The sequence below is a fragment of the Mandrillus leucophaeus genome, unplaced genomic scaffold (assembly GCF_000951045.1).
Source record: "Mandrillus leucophaeus isolate KB7577 unplaced genomic scaffold, Mleu.le_1.0 Scaffold560, whole genome shotgun sequence".
NCBI lineage: Eukaryota > Metazoa > Chordata > Mammalia > Primates > Cercopithecidae > Mandrillus > Mandrillus leucophaeus.
In genome coordinates, this window is record NW_012106031.1 from 335,748 (window position 1) to 353,361 (window position 17,614).

The window sequence follows — 17,614 nt, forward strand, 5'->3', positions numbered from 1 at the left end:
CATTTTCATTGAGTGTTCCAGCTCTGTCAAAAATTCTCATGGTCTTTAGACAGACTTCTTGAAAATGTCAGGAATCTTACGTTCGTAAATCCTGTCCTCCATCCCTTCTGTCCTACCCTCAACAATAATATTTGAAAGGAATTTGTTTATTAACAGCTACTACTTTCTAGAAGTTAATATAGTTCTGACAAATATCTTAAAATGTTAACATAAACAACAGTGTCCCAACTTTTGGGATAATAGGGGTTTGCTTTTGTGACTATTTCACAATTAATCATAACAATATAGTAGCTAGACTTTGGTGGTTGCCTGTTTTAAGTTTCTGATTTCTTTTCTGTATTTTGGAGCCTGGTTTACCCTGTGTCTGGAACTGGCATTCTAAAATCTGAATGTCTTAGCTTGCTATTACATACAATAATATCATGGATTTTGAAAGAGGATGAAGATGGTGAACAGATAGGCTTGCCCTTCAGTCTACATTATAAAAATAATGTAGAAATGTTCTATGCTAGACAAGAGGCAAGCTGTTGCAGGAATGGGACAGAAAGCAGGAAGGCATGTGATTCTTCCATTTTTGATCTTTCTACAGATGTTACTAGAATGCTCACCCCATGTGAGGATTTAGCTTATAGCTACAGATAATTATAAAGCATAGAGTGGTTTTGGACTGTTTTCTTGAGAGGCAGTATGGTGTAGTGAAAAAAGCAAACCTACCTAGTGTTGAATCTGTGCTCCTAGTAATAGCTGTGTGAATTTAGACAAATAATTTAATTATAACTTTGGAATTTTTCAAGTTCAAACTAAGGAGGGCAATACTAGAATTTTCACTATTCTTCAGTTGCATGAGGCCAAAACTCCACTCATACTTAAGGCACTGAAACTAGAAGTATATTCTCTTTAGGTACAGATATACTCTCATGCAGGCCTTCTCCACGTGGAGCTCTGTGACATTTCTTTCACTTGGGTTCAGGAAGCCAAACATAAAGACTTCTGTTATCCTTAGTTATAGCAAAAGTTCCAGGATTGTGTCTCGTTGAATGATTCCAATCATTTCCCCATCCCTGATCCCGTGGTTACAGAGATGATGTATGATGATAGGCTGTATCTGGATTAGATGCTAACTACTGGAACTAGAAACAGAAAGTGTGGTCAGCTATGTCTAAACCCTTTGGCCTGAGAATCACAATGGTTAGACTCACTGGAGAAAAGAGAAGATACTGTGACCCTGGAAAGAGGGAGTAGATGCTGGGTGAGCAAAACACATTTACTATAGTCCTCTAGTGTGCATACATGTCCTCCCTTGTATACATGCCCTTGAAAAAAATGCCCTCACCTATCGTGTAAGTTTTTTGCTTATAACTTTCGATGCATTTACCACCTGTCCCTTAACAAAAGAAGACAAAAGATTTAAGTACTGCATCTAGCTTTAAGACTAGGATCTCTGGATAATTTCTTTAGTTCTGTTTGAACAGACTGTCTCAGGGTCTAGCAACTTGCAGTTGACCAGTATAATTAATTGTAATAAGGCCAGTATTCAGTGATAGAAGGAAAATAGCATGTGGACAGCAAAAACCGTTAATTGATATCCTACTTCATCACTCTTAAGTTCTGCCTGCTGTAAAGTCCTGAACATGGACATAATTCAGGCAAGTGCTTAACCACTTTATAACAAGGATGACCTTTCCCCCAGTTTCCAATACTTTGTTCTCATTTCTGTCTGAGACCTCATCAGAATGGCCTTTACTGTTCATATTTCTGCCAATATTCTGTTCATGGCAACACAGTCTTTTTCTAGCATTCATCTTCAGAACTGTTCTAGCTTCTACCCATTACCAAATTCCAGAACTGCTTCCACATTTTTAGGTATTTGTTATAGCAACATGCCACTTCTCTGGTACCAATTTCTGTCTTAGTCCATTTTGTGCTTCTATAACAGAATACCACAGACTGGGTAATTTAAAAATAATAGAAATTTATTCTCTCACAGTTCTGGAGGCTGGAAATTTCAAAATCAAGGTGTAGACATCTCATGAGGGCCTTCTTGCTGTGTCCTCACATGGCAGAAAGCTGAAGGGCGAGAGAGGGATGAACTGTGTGTCCTCACATAGCAGAAGAGAAGAGAAGAAAACACATTCCTGCAAGCTCTTTTTGTACCAGCATTAATCCATTCATTAGGACTCCACCATCATGGTTTAGGTTTAGGTTTGAGACCTAAACACCTTCCAAAGGCCACACCTTCCAATACCATAACACTGGGGAAGTTTTCAGTACGTAAATTATGGAGAGCACACATTCAAACTATAGCAACTGGAAGAGAGAAAAAGGGGAAACAGCCCACAGAGATAACTCGTCCATAATACAGGTATATTTCACTGGATAGATATGATAAGGATTTTTTGCCCTGGCAGTAGAATAAGATTTTTGCTTAGCCAATATGGCAGAATGGATGTTGCATTAGCAGTCACAAAAACAACATTACTCTTGTACATCTCCATCAGAGTTTTTGGGTGACCAGGTGACCAGGTGCATTGTTGATGATCAATACTATTTTGAAAGCAGTCTTTTATTCTTTTTTTCTTCTGAGCAGTAGGTCTGAACAATGGGCTTAAAATATTCAGTAAGCTGTGCCGTAAACAGATGTGCTATTATACAGGCTTTGTGTTTTCATTCCTAGAGCATAGGCAGAGTAGATTTAGTATCATTCTTATGGACTATGCATATTTAGAATGGTCACTGAGCATTGGGTTCAGCTTAAAGTCACCAGCTGCATTAGCCCATAACAAGAGTCTGTCTGTCCTTTGAAGCTTTGAAGTCACGCATTAAGCTTTTTTCTGTAGCTATGAAAGTCCTAGATGACATTTTCTTCCTATGTAAGGCTGTCTCATATACACTGAAAATCTGTTGTTTAGTGTAGCCAGCTTCATCAGTGATTGTGGCTAGAGTTTTGGATAACTTGCTGCAACTTCTCCATTAGCACTTGCTGTTTCACCTTGCACTTTTATGTTGAGGTAGCCTCTTTCTTTCAACCTCATGAATCAAACTCTGCTAGTTTCAGAGTTGTCTTCTGAAGCTTCCTCACCTCACCCAGACTTCATAGAATTGAAGAGAGTTAAGGCCTTGTTCTGGGTTAGGCCTTGGCTTAAGGGAATGTTGTGACTGGTTTAATCTATCTAGACTGCTAAAACTTTCTTTATATCAGCAATAAGGCTGTTTTGCTTTCTTGTCATTTGTGTGTTCACTGGAGGAGCACTTTTCATTTTCTTCAATAACTTTTCCTTTGCTTTTACAATTTGGGTGTTTGGTTCAAGAGGTTCAGCTTATTTTGGCTTTCAACATGCCTTCCTTACTAAGCTTAATATAGCTTTTAATTTAAAATGAGAGATGTGCAACTATTCCTTTTATTTGAACACTTAGAGGCCTTTGAAGGGTTATTAATTGGCCTAATATCAAATTGTTGTATCTCATGGAACAGGGAAGTCCAAGAAGAAGGAGAGGGAGTAGAGAATGGCTGGTTAATATAGCAGTCAAAACACACATAATACTTATCAGTTAAGTTCGCCATCATGTATGAGTGTGGTTCTTGGTGCCCCAAAACAGTTAAGATAGTAACGTCAAAAATCACTGATCACAGATGACCATAAAATATATAATAATAATGAAAAAGTTTGAAATATTGTAAGCATCACCAAATGTAACACAGAAACGTGAAATGTGTATATGCTTTGGAAAAACGGTGCCAATAGAGTTGCTCAGCGCAGGATTATAATAGAACTTCAGTTTGTAAAAAAGGGAGTATTTATAAAGTGCAGAAAGTCGAAGTGCAATAAAACAAGGTGTACTTGTCTGATTTATGAGGACAGCAATTTACCAGCTATTTTGCTTATTAAGGATTGCTGACTTCTTACTCTACAATAGAGGGTTACCAAGTTTGCCTCATTTTCTATTATTGACTCAGTCCCACATTTTAGAAGTGTAACTTGTGTTACCTTATTTCTATAGTATAATAATTTCTTTTCTTTTCTTTTTCTTTTTTTTTTTTTTTTTTTTAAGACAGAGTCTCACTTTGCCACCCAGGCTGGAGTACAGTGGCATTATCTCAGCTCACTGCAACCTTGGCCTCCCAGGTTCAAGCGATCCTCCTGCCTCAGCTTCCTGAGTAACTGGGACTACAGGTGTGTGCCTCCACGCCTGGCTAATTTTTTTTTTTTTTGTATTTTTAATGGAGACAGGGTTTTACTATGTTGGTCAGTCTGGTCTCGAACACCTTACCTCAGGCAATCTGCCTGCCTTGTGGTATAAATTTTTATATTTGTTAGGCTTCTTTTGGATGCCAGTGACAGATACCTATTTAAAAATTTAGTCCTTCCCGTCTTTATAAATGGCAGTTCCATCTTTGTTTTTGCCCTGACCCGAGTGTGAGCAAAGTTATCCTTGATTCTTTTTTTTTCATTCCTCAACTCAGACTTTCAGCATACTCTGTTTTCTTCAAAGAAATACCTATAATCTGACTGGCTCTCACCATCCCTACTTGTGTCATCCTGGTTCAGCAACATCCTCTTTCTCTTTCTACACGATTCCTAAAAAGTCTCCCTGCTACTACTGTTGCTCTAAAAAAATAGCCTGTGTTACCCTTTTTAGACATAAGAGATCATGTCTCTTCCTTGCTCAGAATCTTTCAGGGGTTTCCCACATAAAAGCTCAAGTCCTTAAAATGAGCTATAGTTTCATGGTCCTGCTTTCGTTACTTCATGCAGGATGTTTCTCCGAACTAGTTCTTCTCTGAACTATAGTTTAAAATGGGCCATGATTTTGTGGTTCTGTTCTCCCTCCCTCATGCGGGATCTTTTTACTATTTTCTCCACCATTCACTGCACACAGGCCTCCTTGTTTTTCCTTAGATAGATATTTTATACTTTCTGTTCTGTCTGCTTAGAATACTCTTCTTCCAGATAGCGGTTCCTTCAGCTAACCATATGACTAACTTCCTTATCTCCTTCAGGTCTTTGGTAAATGTTACTTATCTGTAAAGTCTTTAATCACTCAACATATATTTGAAATCTACTACTTCATACTTACCTTTTTCTGCTTTAAAAAATAGTGCTTATTACTACGTAACACTGTATTTTATTTACTTATTTTGTATTTTGTTTGTTTCCTCTCTCTAGAATACAGCCTCCATGAGGGCAAGAATTTTTACCTGTTGTATAGGAAAACTCATGGCACACAGATAGCATAGTAGGCTTTCAGCAAATATTTGTTGAATGAATTAATACAGAAGAAAAAAAAATGTGTTGCCTCATGTAACCATTAACTCTGAAACTCTGAAGGGACTGAGAATACCCTGTTTGCAAACAAGCAAGTTACCTTGCCATACTTTTATATACGTACATTAATAGAAGAGCCCTGGGTCAGAGACTTGGGGGGTTTATTACAGCAAAAACAGTGGCCAGAGAAATATCTTCGTGCTGATTCTCCCTGCCCCATCTCTGTGACAAAGCAATGTGATGAGGGCTAGACATTTACCTACACATGCAGCAGATTTGCATCACAGGAGAGGAGCCTTGCAATGAGGAGACTTCAAGCTTGTGTAGGGTGTTGGCACATGTGCCATCCTCCCCTGCAGAGCAAGAAAGATTACTCATTAAGCACATCTCTCCCAGAGGAGAGGGAGAAGGTATCTTTAGGTTTCTTACCCTAGAATATAAGTAAATGTTTCCAGGGAGGGGAAGGAGAGGGCTTAATTTCTCCAAAGCTCTTTGGAGTTTTCTTTCTTTAGGGAGATGCTATCTCTGGCTTCCAAGACTGTCTGTTATGCAAATACCCATTTGTAGTACATTTTGGTCAGAAGATTCTGTGCAGGAGAATGAGAAATGCAGAGTGAATTGTTTCCCAGCAGTAATTCTGAATTCCAGCAGCTGTATCTGTTTACATCTGAACTCAGATTTAGGGAGAAAATATTTTCAGACATTTCTCCATTTCTCTTCTCTTGGTTCTTTGATTGGGTTGCTTGATTATCTAGTAGGTACTTATCATCATCTTTCAGTTTAGCAACCTTGGCTGAAAGATAACTTTCCTTCCTGATTAGCTTCTGCAGAAATGTTGGGATTCAGTATTATCTGTCCAATTTGGGTAACATACCTATTCCTGAACTACTGCTTGCGAGAAGGAGTATGCTGATTTCCCAGACCTGGGTTATGTTCCTACCCCAGAAACATTAGAGTGCTGGTGATCAGTGCCACCCAAACCACATGGATTGATGATAAGAGAAGGAAAGTTTGGGAAAAGAAAATTAAGATGCTGCTACCAACAGAAGGGGAGATAGATGCTTCAGAGTAAAAAAACAACATAGGTCTATTACTGACATGCACATGCAACTCACAGTCATTTTTAAAAATAGAATCTTATTGTATATAGGTGTAACTACTTCATCTGTTTTTCACCTACCACATATCATGAACAAGAAATTTTCTTTGAAAACAATTTTATTTTATTTTTAAATTTTATTTTATTATTTATTTATTTATTTTTGAGATGAAGTTTCATTCTTGTTGCCCAGGCTGGAGTGCAGTGGTGCCATCTTGGCTCATTGCAACCTCCACCTCCCAGGTTCAAGTGATTCTTCTGCCTCAGCCTCCCAAGTAGCTGGGATTACAGGCATGTGCCAGCACGCCTGGCTTATTTTGTATTTTTAGTAGACATGGGGTTTCTCCATGTTGGTCGGGTTGGTCTTGAACTCCCAACCTCAGGTGATCCACCCGCCTTGACCTCCCAAAGTGCTGGGATTACAGGCATGAGCCACTGTACCCGGTTGTGAAAACATAATTTTGAGTGGTTGTAAAATTATACTTAAATTCATTGTTTAAAATAGATACTTAGTTTATCAGAATTTGATTTTGAAAAATTAAGGGGATATTTATTAGAGAAGTGGGGAGAGTAGAGATGGGAAAGAGTAGAGCCAGGACCAGGGTAAGGCAAGAGAGTTGCCTAGGACACAAAATATGAGACATAATCACTTTTAGGGTCATGCAACTGCAGGGTGGCACTTGCATGATCCTGAGAGTATCTTCTTAAATTTTGCACCCCAGGTATTTCTCTTGCATCACCCTAGTCCCATTTGTGAAGAGAAGCGTATTTCAGGGAATAGGAACTACGTTTTGGCTGTGTATGTGAGTTAGAGATGAAAGTATGTGTAATTGAGGAAGTTGGTGGGGAAGATTAAGGTGCATTAGAAAGCAGTCGTGTGTTTTCAACTGTTATGTATGGAAACCTTTGCTGAGTCTGGTAAGCATGATAATACCTTTGAAGTAACACAAGGAATATAATTTTTTTGATTCATAGGTTTATAGTGGTTTGAATTTTAAAAGTTCCATTTAGAGGCTGGGCATGGTGGCTCACGCCTGTAATCCCAGCACTTTGGGAGGCTGAGGCAGGTGGATCACGAGGTCAGGAGATTGAGACCATCCTAGCTAACACGGTGAAACCCCATCTCTACTACAAATACAAAAAATTAGCTGGGCGTGGTGGTGGGGCACCTGTAGTCCCAGCTACTCAGGAGGCTGAGGCAGGAGAATGGCATGAACTCGGGAGGTGGAGCTTGCAGTGAGCCGAGATGGTGCCACTGCACTCCAGCCTGGGCGACAGAGGAAGACCCTGTCTCAAAAAAAAAAAAAAAAAGTTCCATTTAGAGATGCCACCAAAAACAGTTGTTACTTTTAACCCAAATCTTTTCACTATCAAAGAAAAATGCTTTTTGTTTCATTGAAAAATAAAAATTATAGAAAAGACTGAGTTGGCGATTGAGACATAATACATGGGTCCTTTGACTAGCTTGCTTGCTTTTCTCTCTCTTTTTTTTTTTCTTGACAGGGCATTGCTGTCTTACCCAGGCTTGAATACAGTGGTGTGATCACAGCTTGTTGCAGCCTTGACCTCCTAAACTTAAGGGATCCTTCTGCCTCAACCTCCTAAGTAGCTAGGACTACAGTTGACTAGCTTTCCTGAGCAAGATGCTTGACACTGCTCAATATTGGGCCTGAAATCTCAGTTGAATAGTTGTCTTTCTTGAACTTAGGTCTGTGGAAACCATTTCCATAGCAAAGTGAGAGACCAGAACAGGGAATCCTAAATAATGCAACTATCTTTGCTGATAGAAAAGAGAGTTTAAAAATTTTTAATATTAATTGGATAATCCAGTAATTTTTGGCTTTGTCTTTGGAGTGTAATTGGATACATATAGAATGTGTTTTGTTCCTCAGAAAGCTGTGTGAGTAATACTGTTTACTGAACTATACCCTGGGGGTTTAATTAAAGATGATATATTGAAAGCTGCATAAAAGTGAAGTCATGACTGAATTTTTTCTTTTTTTTTGAGGCAGAGTCTCACTCTGTTATCTGGGCTGGAGTGCAGTGGCACAGTCATTGTTCACTGTAGCCTCCAATTCCTGGACTCAGGTGATCCTCCCACCTTAACCTCTCAAGTAGCAGGGACTACAGGCACATGCCACCACGCCTGGCTAATTTATGTTTTTTTTGTAGAGATGGGCTCTCACTATGTTGTCCAGGAGGGTTTGGAACTCCTGGACTCAAGCGATCCTCCTGCCTTGGCCTCCCAAAGTGCTGACATTACTGGCATGAGCCACCTCATCTGGCCATCATTAAAATTTTTATATTTAAAAATAATTTCGTCATGAATTTTATCGTTTTATATAACAACTCTTGTTGAAGCCTTACTTTACACCAAAGTGTACAAATCAGAGGAAACCATAACTCATTTTGGAATTTCACTCATTTGGTAGTCACTTGTTTGCTGGCTACTGTGTTCCAAGTACTGTGCAAGTGGCTATGTTAAGATAGAAATCCCTGTCTCAATCATATCACAGTTTTATGGAAGACGAGAAATGTATTAACACTTTAATTACATGTAGTTAGGTTTCCAACCAATTCTAGCTTTAGGAGCTTTGCTATATCTAGAAGGGAATAACATGCTTTCCTAGGGGTGAAGGCACCCTTTGGAAATGGTTAAAAGATTAGAAAAGTAGACTTGGAGAATATGTCTGACATACTGTGTTTGGTCTGTTTCCTGAGCAGAAGGAAAGAAATAATCTTGTTGGTAACATTTATGGAATGTCATCTGATTCATGTGAAAGTCAAGGCAATAGGGGAAATGATAGGAAACAGAGTAGGCAAACAAAAAAGAAGAGTTGGAAGAAGGAGGGAGCTTATGATAAACCAGGAAGTTGAGATTAAAAATAGTATGGCACAGGCAAAAAGCGAGATACTGTAACAGGGCTATAAACTGTATATATTGACATCAGTGATAAAGGAGAGAGCTAGTGACCAAAAAGCCTCTTAGAAGAGTTTACAGTTTTCAAGGACAGAAGGGAGAACAGCCAATTCAAGGATCATACTTTGGCATACTAAAACATATGAGGCAGAGGCCAGGCGCAGTGGCCCATGCCTATAATCCCAGCATTTTGGGAGGCCGAGGCGGGTGGATCACCTGAGGTCAGGAGTTCGAGACCAGCCTGACCAACATGGTGAAACCCTGTCTGTACTAAAAATGCAAAAATCAGCTGGGCGTGGTGGCACATGCCTGTAATCCCAGATACTCAGGAGGCTGAGGCACGAGAATCACTTGAACCCAGGAGGTGGAGGCTGAGTGAGTTGAGATCATGCCATAGCACTCCAGCCTGGGCGACAGGGTGAGACTTCATCTCAAACAAACAAACAAACAAGCAAATAAATAAATAAATATGAGGCATATTTATGAGGCAGAGAAATATGAGGCAGAGAAAGTATGTGTTTGCTGGGGGAATCCTTCCCAGACCTTCCCTAGCCTTTGAAAAAGTTTTTCTTGTGTACTTAATTACTATGTTAGGCTGTAGTAATATTTTAACAAGCATAATCACTGGCTGCTTCTGATGCCTTTCAAACTTTTTCGGTTTTTGAGACAAAGTCTTGCTCTGTCACCCAAGCTGAAGTGCAGTGGCCTGATCATGGCTCACTGCAGCCTCATCTCCTGGGCTCAAGCAATCTTCCCACCTCATCTTCCCAAATAGCGGAGATTACAGGTGTGTGCCACCATGCCTGACTAATTTTTTAACTTTTTTAGAGACTAGGTTTCATTATGTTGCCCAGGCTGGCCTCGAACTCCTGGACTCAGGTCATCCTCCTGCTTTGACCTTCCACAGTGTTGGAATTACAGGTGTGAGCCACTGTGCCTGGTGTGTTTCAAATTTGAAGTTAGTTTTATGATGTAAAAATGGAGAAAAACATGACTTACCTCTTGAAAACTGAGGGAATAGGTTGGAGGAGAAGGTAAAAATACATTACTCCTTCGGAAAGTTAGAGAAAGTTAGAGGAAGTAAACAGTGGAAGATAAGTCAGGTAAGTGTAGCATTCTTATTTTTAACATAGCAATTGTCATAAGCTGTCGCAGTTAATTTCCAGGAACAGCCAAGTATACTGAAAGTGTGCATTTTTATCTCATTCTCCGTAGTGAACAGTTCTGACTCCTTGAATTTCTTCTTGCAGCTCATGGTTTTTGGCTAGACCTGTGATCATTTTCGCTGGACTTCACTGCATGCTTTCTCAGTATCTCCTTCGTCCCTAATGTGTGACACCTCATCATGGACATGCTACTTTAGCTAAGGCATGGCCAGCAATGAACAGCAGTAAGGTAGGATTACTTTATTCTTCTTGGTAAGACACTAAAACAGTTTTTATTTTGGGTCTCTGAAATTGCGACTTGTCTTGATTTTGTAGTATTCTTTATGTTAGATTATTCTCCTGTCTATGTGGGCTATTATCGTTTTATATTCATGTTTATTTATCTTTTGCTTGTCATCTATCCCAATTATTTGATCTCATTTGTGACATAATTATTTTTCTCAACTAACACTTATAATTAGCAGAATCCCAATCTGTATCTCTTCCTCAACCTGTGCGCCCACGAGTCCTATTTTTTTAACCACTTGACACCAAACTGAGCATATCACATTTTTCTTCTCAAATACTTGCACTTTGTTCTACATTTCTGTATTTCCATTAATAGCATTATTAATCTCATTGTCTAATATAATCATATATTCGTTGACTATTTCATTAATTCATTTGAGAGGTACATTGATATTCTAAGTATCATATGGTGTGCTGCTTCTGAGCATATAATGATGACTATGCTGGATGTTCCATCCTTATTTCCATCTTTATATTCTGAGGGAGGGGACAGGTTAAAAATAAATTGGCAAAACAATTATAATACAGTTTTTTTTTTTTTTGAGACAGAGTCTGGCTCTGTCACCCAGGCTGGAGTGCAGTGGCACCATCTCAGCTCACTGCAACCTCCGCCTCCTGGGTTCAAGTGATTCTCCTGCCTCAGCCTCCCAGTAGCTGGGATTACAGGTGCTCACCACCATGCCTGGCTAATTTTTGTTTTTTTTTAGTAGAGACGGGGTTTCGCCATGTTGGCCAGGCTGTTCTCAAACTCCCGACCTCAGATGATCTTCCCGCCTTGGCCTCAGATGATCTTCCTGCCTCGGCCTCCTAAAGTGCTGGGATTACAGGTGTGAGCCACTGTGCCTGGCCTTATAATACAATTTTTTAAGGAAAGCAGAAAAACAGATAATATGGAGATGAGGAGGTGGAATCTACTTTAGATAGGGTCATATAAGACTCCTCTGAGGGGCTGATATTTAAGATGAGACCTATTCTATGAGAAGGAGCTATTTAAAGAGTGAGTATTATGTGTGTGTTAGGGCAGGAGAAGGGAGTTGTTTTTGATTGGAAGAGCATTCTCATTAGAAGGAATACTGTGTGCAGAGACCTTGAATGAGGAAAGAGCTTGGTGAATTTGAGGAACCAAAGAATACCAGTGCGGTTGACATAGTGAAAGAGGCAGATTTGAGTAGGAAGAGATTATAGAACTATTTAGGGCTTCGAAGGGTTTGGCCTGGGGTTTGCATCTTATATCATTTTAAGTACTGTGTGAGACAGGGACTGGTTGAAATGAAAGTGAAAGCTAGCTTTAAGGAGCTGAGGTGAGATAGTGGTGGCCTGTATGATGGGGTTGTAGCAATAAGGGAGAGATGGATGAATTTGAGATGCATTTTCATTTATTTTTTTTTTTTTTGAGACAGAACTCATAGGACTTCTATATTGTTTGGGCGTGGAAAGAGGGAGACCATACTCAAGGATGACATCAAGAATTTTGGTTTTTGAGCAGCTGATTAGAAACTGGTATCATGTACAGAAACCTTTTAGAAAACTATCTTTCCTGTTAACTGATACATTGCTTATTTTACCAAAAGGCAATTAACTGTAATGCTAGAAATAACATCAGTGCTGGAAATAAAGCATCTAGCAAATTTGTGATATATACTAGTTAATACTTTATTTTGCTTTTTTTCCACTAATAATTATTATTAGTATTATTATTATTTTTTGAGATGGGGTTTCGCTCTTGTTGCCCAGGTTGGAGTGCAATGGCACAATCTTGGCTCACGGCAACCTCTGCCTCCCTGAGTTCAAGTGATTCTCTTGCCTCAGTCTCCCGAGTAGCTGGGATTACAGGCATGTGCCACCACGCCCGGCTGATTTTGTATTTTTAGTAGAGACGGGGTTTCTCCATGTTGGTCAGGCTGGTCTCGAACTCCCGGCCTCAGGTGATCCTCCCGCTTTGGCCTTTCAAAGTGCTGGGATTACAGGCGTGAGCCACTGCGCCTGGCCTTGTATGATTTTTAATTAATTGTGAGTTGAATTTTATCTGACTTCAGAGTCTTTCTGGAAGTGACAATAATTGGTCTATACTTTTATACTGAGTTTTAAGTCTGCTCTCCCTTGCATTCTTTTAAAACAGATGATTCTTTTAAGGCTTTTGGCCAGTCTGAAATCTTCCCAGACTGTTAATTCAAAGGTCTAATATGTAATTTTATTGTTATTTTATTTTGAAGATTTCCTTTTTTCTTTCTTTGCGGGACAGAGTCTCGCTGTACTGCCCAGACTGGAGTGCAGTTGCACAATCACAACTCATTGCAGCCTGGAAACGGAGACAGAGTTTTGTTATGTTGCCCAGGCTGGTCTCCTGAGCACAAGCCATCCTCCCACTTCAGCCTCCCAAAGTGTTGGGATTACAGCTGTGAGCTACAGTGCCTGGCCTATTTGGAGATTTTCAAGCATCCCACCCTTAGATGTATGTCATACTAACCTCACTTGAAAGCATCTAGCTTGTCTAAATTCCTAGGAGGTTCATTTATTATCTTTTTGGTTTTACAGCTTCATCAGAGGATATTTATATTCAACTTCTTAGGATTGATATTTTAGGTGCAAAGTAAAATGGAATAAACCTTAAAATAAATCTATGTATTATTTGTTTCTTCTAAATTCGTCAGTAGTCCTATCTTTCATCTTTTTCTCTGAAAAAAATTTTTTTTATTTTTTTTGAGATGGAGTCTCACTCTGTCACCTAGGCTGGAATGCAGTGGCATGATCTCAGCTCACTGCAACCTCTGCCTCCCGGGTTCAAGCAATTCTCTGCCTCAGCCTCCTGAGTAGCTGGGATTACAGGCACCCACCACCATGCCCGGCTAATTTTTGTGTTTTTAGTAGAGACAGAGTTTCACCATGTTGGCCATGCTGGTCTTGAACTCCTGACCTTGTGATCCACCTGCCTCGGTCTCCCAAAGTGCTGGGATTACAGGCTTGAGCCACCGTGCTCGGCTCCTCTGAAGAATTTTTAAGATGTTTTCTCAAAAAAGAGTTAGTAGTTGTCTGTGCTCTCTATAAAAGGCATTTGGTTATCTGTTTTAACTATTTTATTTTTATCCGTACAACAGTTCTATTTTTTCTACTTTGCATACGGTTATCTTTTGAGTTTTAGAGCTGAGAGGTAGTAGTAGAATTTTAGTAGTAGTAGGATTTTATAACTGAAAAATGCCTTGGAGATTTTTCTATTTCATTCTCCTTTAGCTGGGACCTAGAGAGGTTCTGTGACCTGCCCAAGATCATGTAGCTGGCTGTCATGATTCTTGAGGCTAGTGCTGATTTCACTCATCATGCTTCAAACTGGCCTCCTCTCATGCTTTCTGTATTTCTCTCATTTCAACATTTATTGAAAATGTTCAGTGCCACATCAAAATTGAGTATATAGGACAATGAACACCTCTGTTACCTTTTACCTGGACTTACCGTTAACATTTTGCCACGTTTTCTTTCTTTACGTGTTTATATATTTAAAAAATCATTTAAAACAATATTAAAGACATCATGATAATTTAAAGCTTTTAGCGTGCAGATCCTAAGGACATGGATAATTTCCTACATAATCAGAGTACTAGTATCATATATAAGAAAATAACCATAACATTAAGAATATATTTGTCTTTTTGTTCATTTTAGCTGCTATGACAAGATACCTGAGACTGGGTAATTTATAAACAACAGAAATTTATTTCCCATAGTTATGGAGTCTAGGAAGTCCAACATCAAGACACCAGCAGGTTTAGTGTCTGGAGAAGGCCTGTTCTTCATAGATGGTGCCTTTTTGATGGCCTCATATGACAGGAGGGATGGAACTGCGAAGGGGAAATGCAGCTCTCTGCAACCTCTTTTATAGGGCGTCATTCTATCTATGAGTGCAGATCATTCATGGCCTAGTCATCTCCTGAGGACCCCTACTCTTAATACTGTCACCTTAGGGGGTTAAGTTGAATTTTGGAGGGACACATATATTCAAGTCATAGTAGTGTTTAATGCAGTGGTTCATATTAAAATCTCCCCTGTTATGCCTAATATATATATTAGGCATTAACCTTGTAGTATAGTTTGAAGTCAGGTAGCGTGATGCCTCCAGCTTTGTTCTTTCAGCTTAGGATTGTCTTGGCAATGTGGGCTTTTCTTTGGTTCTATATGAACTTATATATATATTTATATTTGCTGTTGTTGTTGTTGCTGTAGGATTCAAGCAGTTTTCATGGATTGCATTTGCTTCTTATGCCTCTTTATTCTTTTTTATTTTCAAACAGCTGCTTGCTTTTTCTTTCATGATCTGTATTTTCTTTTAAGAGAGAAAATTTGTATGTACTTAACATCTCTTCTGAGAATTGCCTGGTTTCTTAGAATACTGTTCATCCAAAATTTATTTGCAGTTTGCCTCTTTGTTTAAATTCTGAGATAGCTGGAGGCAACATTGTCATTTCCAAGCTTTTTTTTCCCCAAAACATAACTTCAACTTTAAATATACGTGATATCAGCTGCGGTTTTTACATTTGGTTGCATTAAGTTAAAGATAAGAAAACTGGGAGATGTATGTTGGACTTGATCTGCTGGCACTAGTCAGCAATTGAAATTCAAGGAGTTCCTCCTCCATCCTCCATTGCCTATACTCACCTTCTAACCAGGAATTCTATCTAGGAATATGTATCTATTAATAGTAGTTTTGGACATTATAAAGCAGTAGCAGTCTAGTCTTTCAAAAATGCATTCTTTCAAATCAGAAGTAGATTAAAATGCAAACAATGTGTAAGCAAGTACACAGAGACACTCAGAGCTAAGCACAATAAGAAAAGATTTAATTAAATACCTTCGCTCTGGTACTTGTGTAGAACTGTCACTCAGCGAGTGTTGTCTTTTACCTTTTTTTTTTTTTTTTTTTTTTTCAATTTTTGGTAAATTTTTTTTTGATTTCAAGTATTTCCTTGGTTCTCCCTTATTATTATTTCTTATTATACTTTTAAGTTCTAGGGTACATGTGCACAACCTGCAGGTTTGTTACATATGTATACATTTGCCATGTTGATGTGCTGCACCCATAAACTTGTCATTTACATTGGGTCTGTCTCCTAATGCTATCCCTCCCCGTGCCCCCCACCCCACGACAGGCCCTGATATGTGATGTTCCCCTTCCTGTGTCCAAGTGTTCTCATTGTTCAATTCCCACCTATGAGTGAGAACATGCAGTGTTTGGTTTTTTGTCCTTGTGATAGTTGGCTAAAAATGATGGTTTCTAGCTTCATCCATGTCCCTACAAAGGACATGAACTCATCCATTTTTTTGTTGTTGTTGTTGTTGAGACGGAGTCTCGCTCTGTCGCCCAGGCTGGAGTGCAGTGGCGCGATCTCCGCTTACTGCAAGCTCCGCCTTCCGGGTTCACACCATTCTCCTGCCTCAACCTCCTGAGTAGCTGGGACTACAGGCACCCGCCACCACACCTGGCTAATTTTTTGTATTTTTTAGTAGAGACGGGGTTTCACCGTGTTAGCCAGGATAGTCTCGATCTCCTGACCTTGTGATCTACCCGCCTCGGCCTCCCAAAGTGCTGGGATTACAGGCGTGAGCCACTGCGCCTGGCAGAACTCATCCATTTTTATGGCTGCATAGTATTCCATGGCATATATGTGTCACATTTTCTTAATTCATTCTATCATTGATGGGCATTTGGGTTGGTTCCCAGTCTTTGCTATTGTGAATAGTGCCGCAATAAACGTATGTGTGCATGTGTCTTTATAGCAGCATGATTTATAATCCTTTGGGTATATACCCAGTAATGGGATGGCTGGGTCAAGTGGTATTTCTAGTTCTAGATCCTTGAGGAATCGCTACACTGTCTTCCACAATGGTTGAACTAGTTTTCAGTCCCACCAACAGTGTAAAAGTGTTCCTATTTCTCCACATCCTCTCCAGCACCTGTTGTTTCCTGACTTTTTACTGATAGCCATTCTAACTGGTGTGAGATGGTATCTCATTGTGGTTTTCATTTGCATTTCTCTGATGGCCAGTGATGATGAGCATGTTTTCATGTGTCTGTTGGCTGCATAAATGTCTTCTTTGACAAGTGTCTGTTTATATCATTCTCCCACTTTTTGATGGGGTTGTTTTTTTCTTGTAAATTTGTTTGAGTTATTTGTGGATTCTGGATATTAGCCCTTTGTCAGATGAGTAGATTGCAAAAATGTTCTCCCATTCTGTCGGTTGCCTGTTCACTCTGCTGGTAGTTTCTTTTGCTGTGCAGAAGGTCTTTAGTTTAATTAGATCTAATTTGTCAATTTTGGCTTTTGTTGCCATTGCTGTTGGTGTTTTAGACATGAAGTCCTTTCCCATGCCTGTGTCCTGAATGGTATTGCCTAGGTTTTCTTCTAGGATTTTTATGGTTTTAGGTCTAATATTTAAGTCTTTAATCTATCTTGAATTAATTTTTGTATAAAGTGTAAGGAAGAGATACAGTTTCAGCTTTCTACATATGGCTAGCCAGTTTTCCCAGCACCATTTATGAAATAGGGAATCCTTTCTCCATTTCTTGTTTTTGTCAGGTTTGTCAAAGATCAGATGGTGGTAGATGTGTGATGTTATTTCTGCGGGTTCTGTTCTGTTCCATTGGTCTATATCTCTGTTATGGTACCAGTATCATGCTGTTTTGGTTACTGTAGCCTTGTAGTATAGTTTGAAGTCAGGTAGTGTGATGCCTCCAGCTTTGTTCTTTCGGCTTAGGATTGTCTTGGCAATGTGGGCTCCTCTTTGGTTCCATATGAACTTTACAGTAGTTTTTTCCAATTCTGTGAAGAAAGTCATTGGTAGCTTGATGGGGATGGCATTGAATCTATAAATTACCTTGGGCAGTATG

The 17,614-nt window shown here is 39.4% G+C and overlaps 1 protein-coding gene and 1 pseudogene across 1 annotated transcript in view; both read left to right on the top strand.

Annotated features, from left to right (window-relative positions):
• Nucleotides 1-17,614, top strand: part of FER (fer (fps/fes related) tyrosine kinase) — a 498,838-nt gene that overhangs the window by 9,783 nt on the left and 471,441 nt on the right. The window contains exon 2 of the mRNA XM_011998204.1: nt 10,534-10,678. The gene's annotated coding sequence lies outside the window, so the exon portion shown is untranslated. The remainder of the gene's footprint in view (nt 1-10,533; nt 10,679-17,614) is intronic.
• LOC105552520 overlaps nt 1-17,614 on the top strand; it is a 36,633-nt pseudogene that overhangs the window by 3,731 nt on the left and 15,288 nt on the right.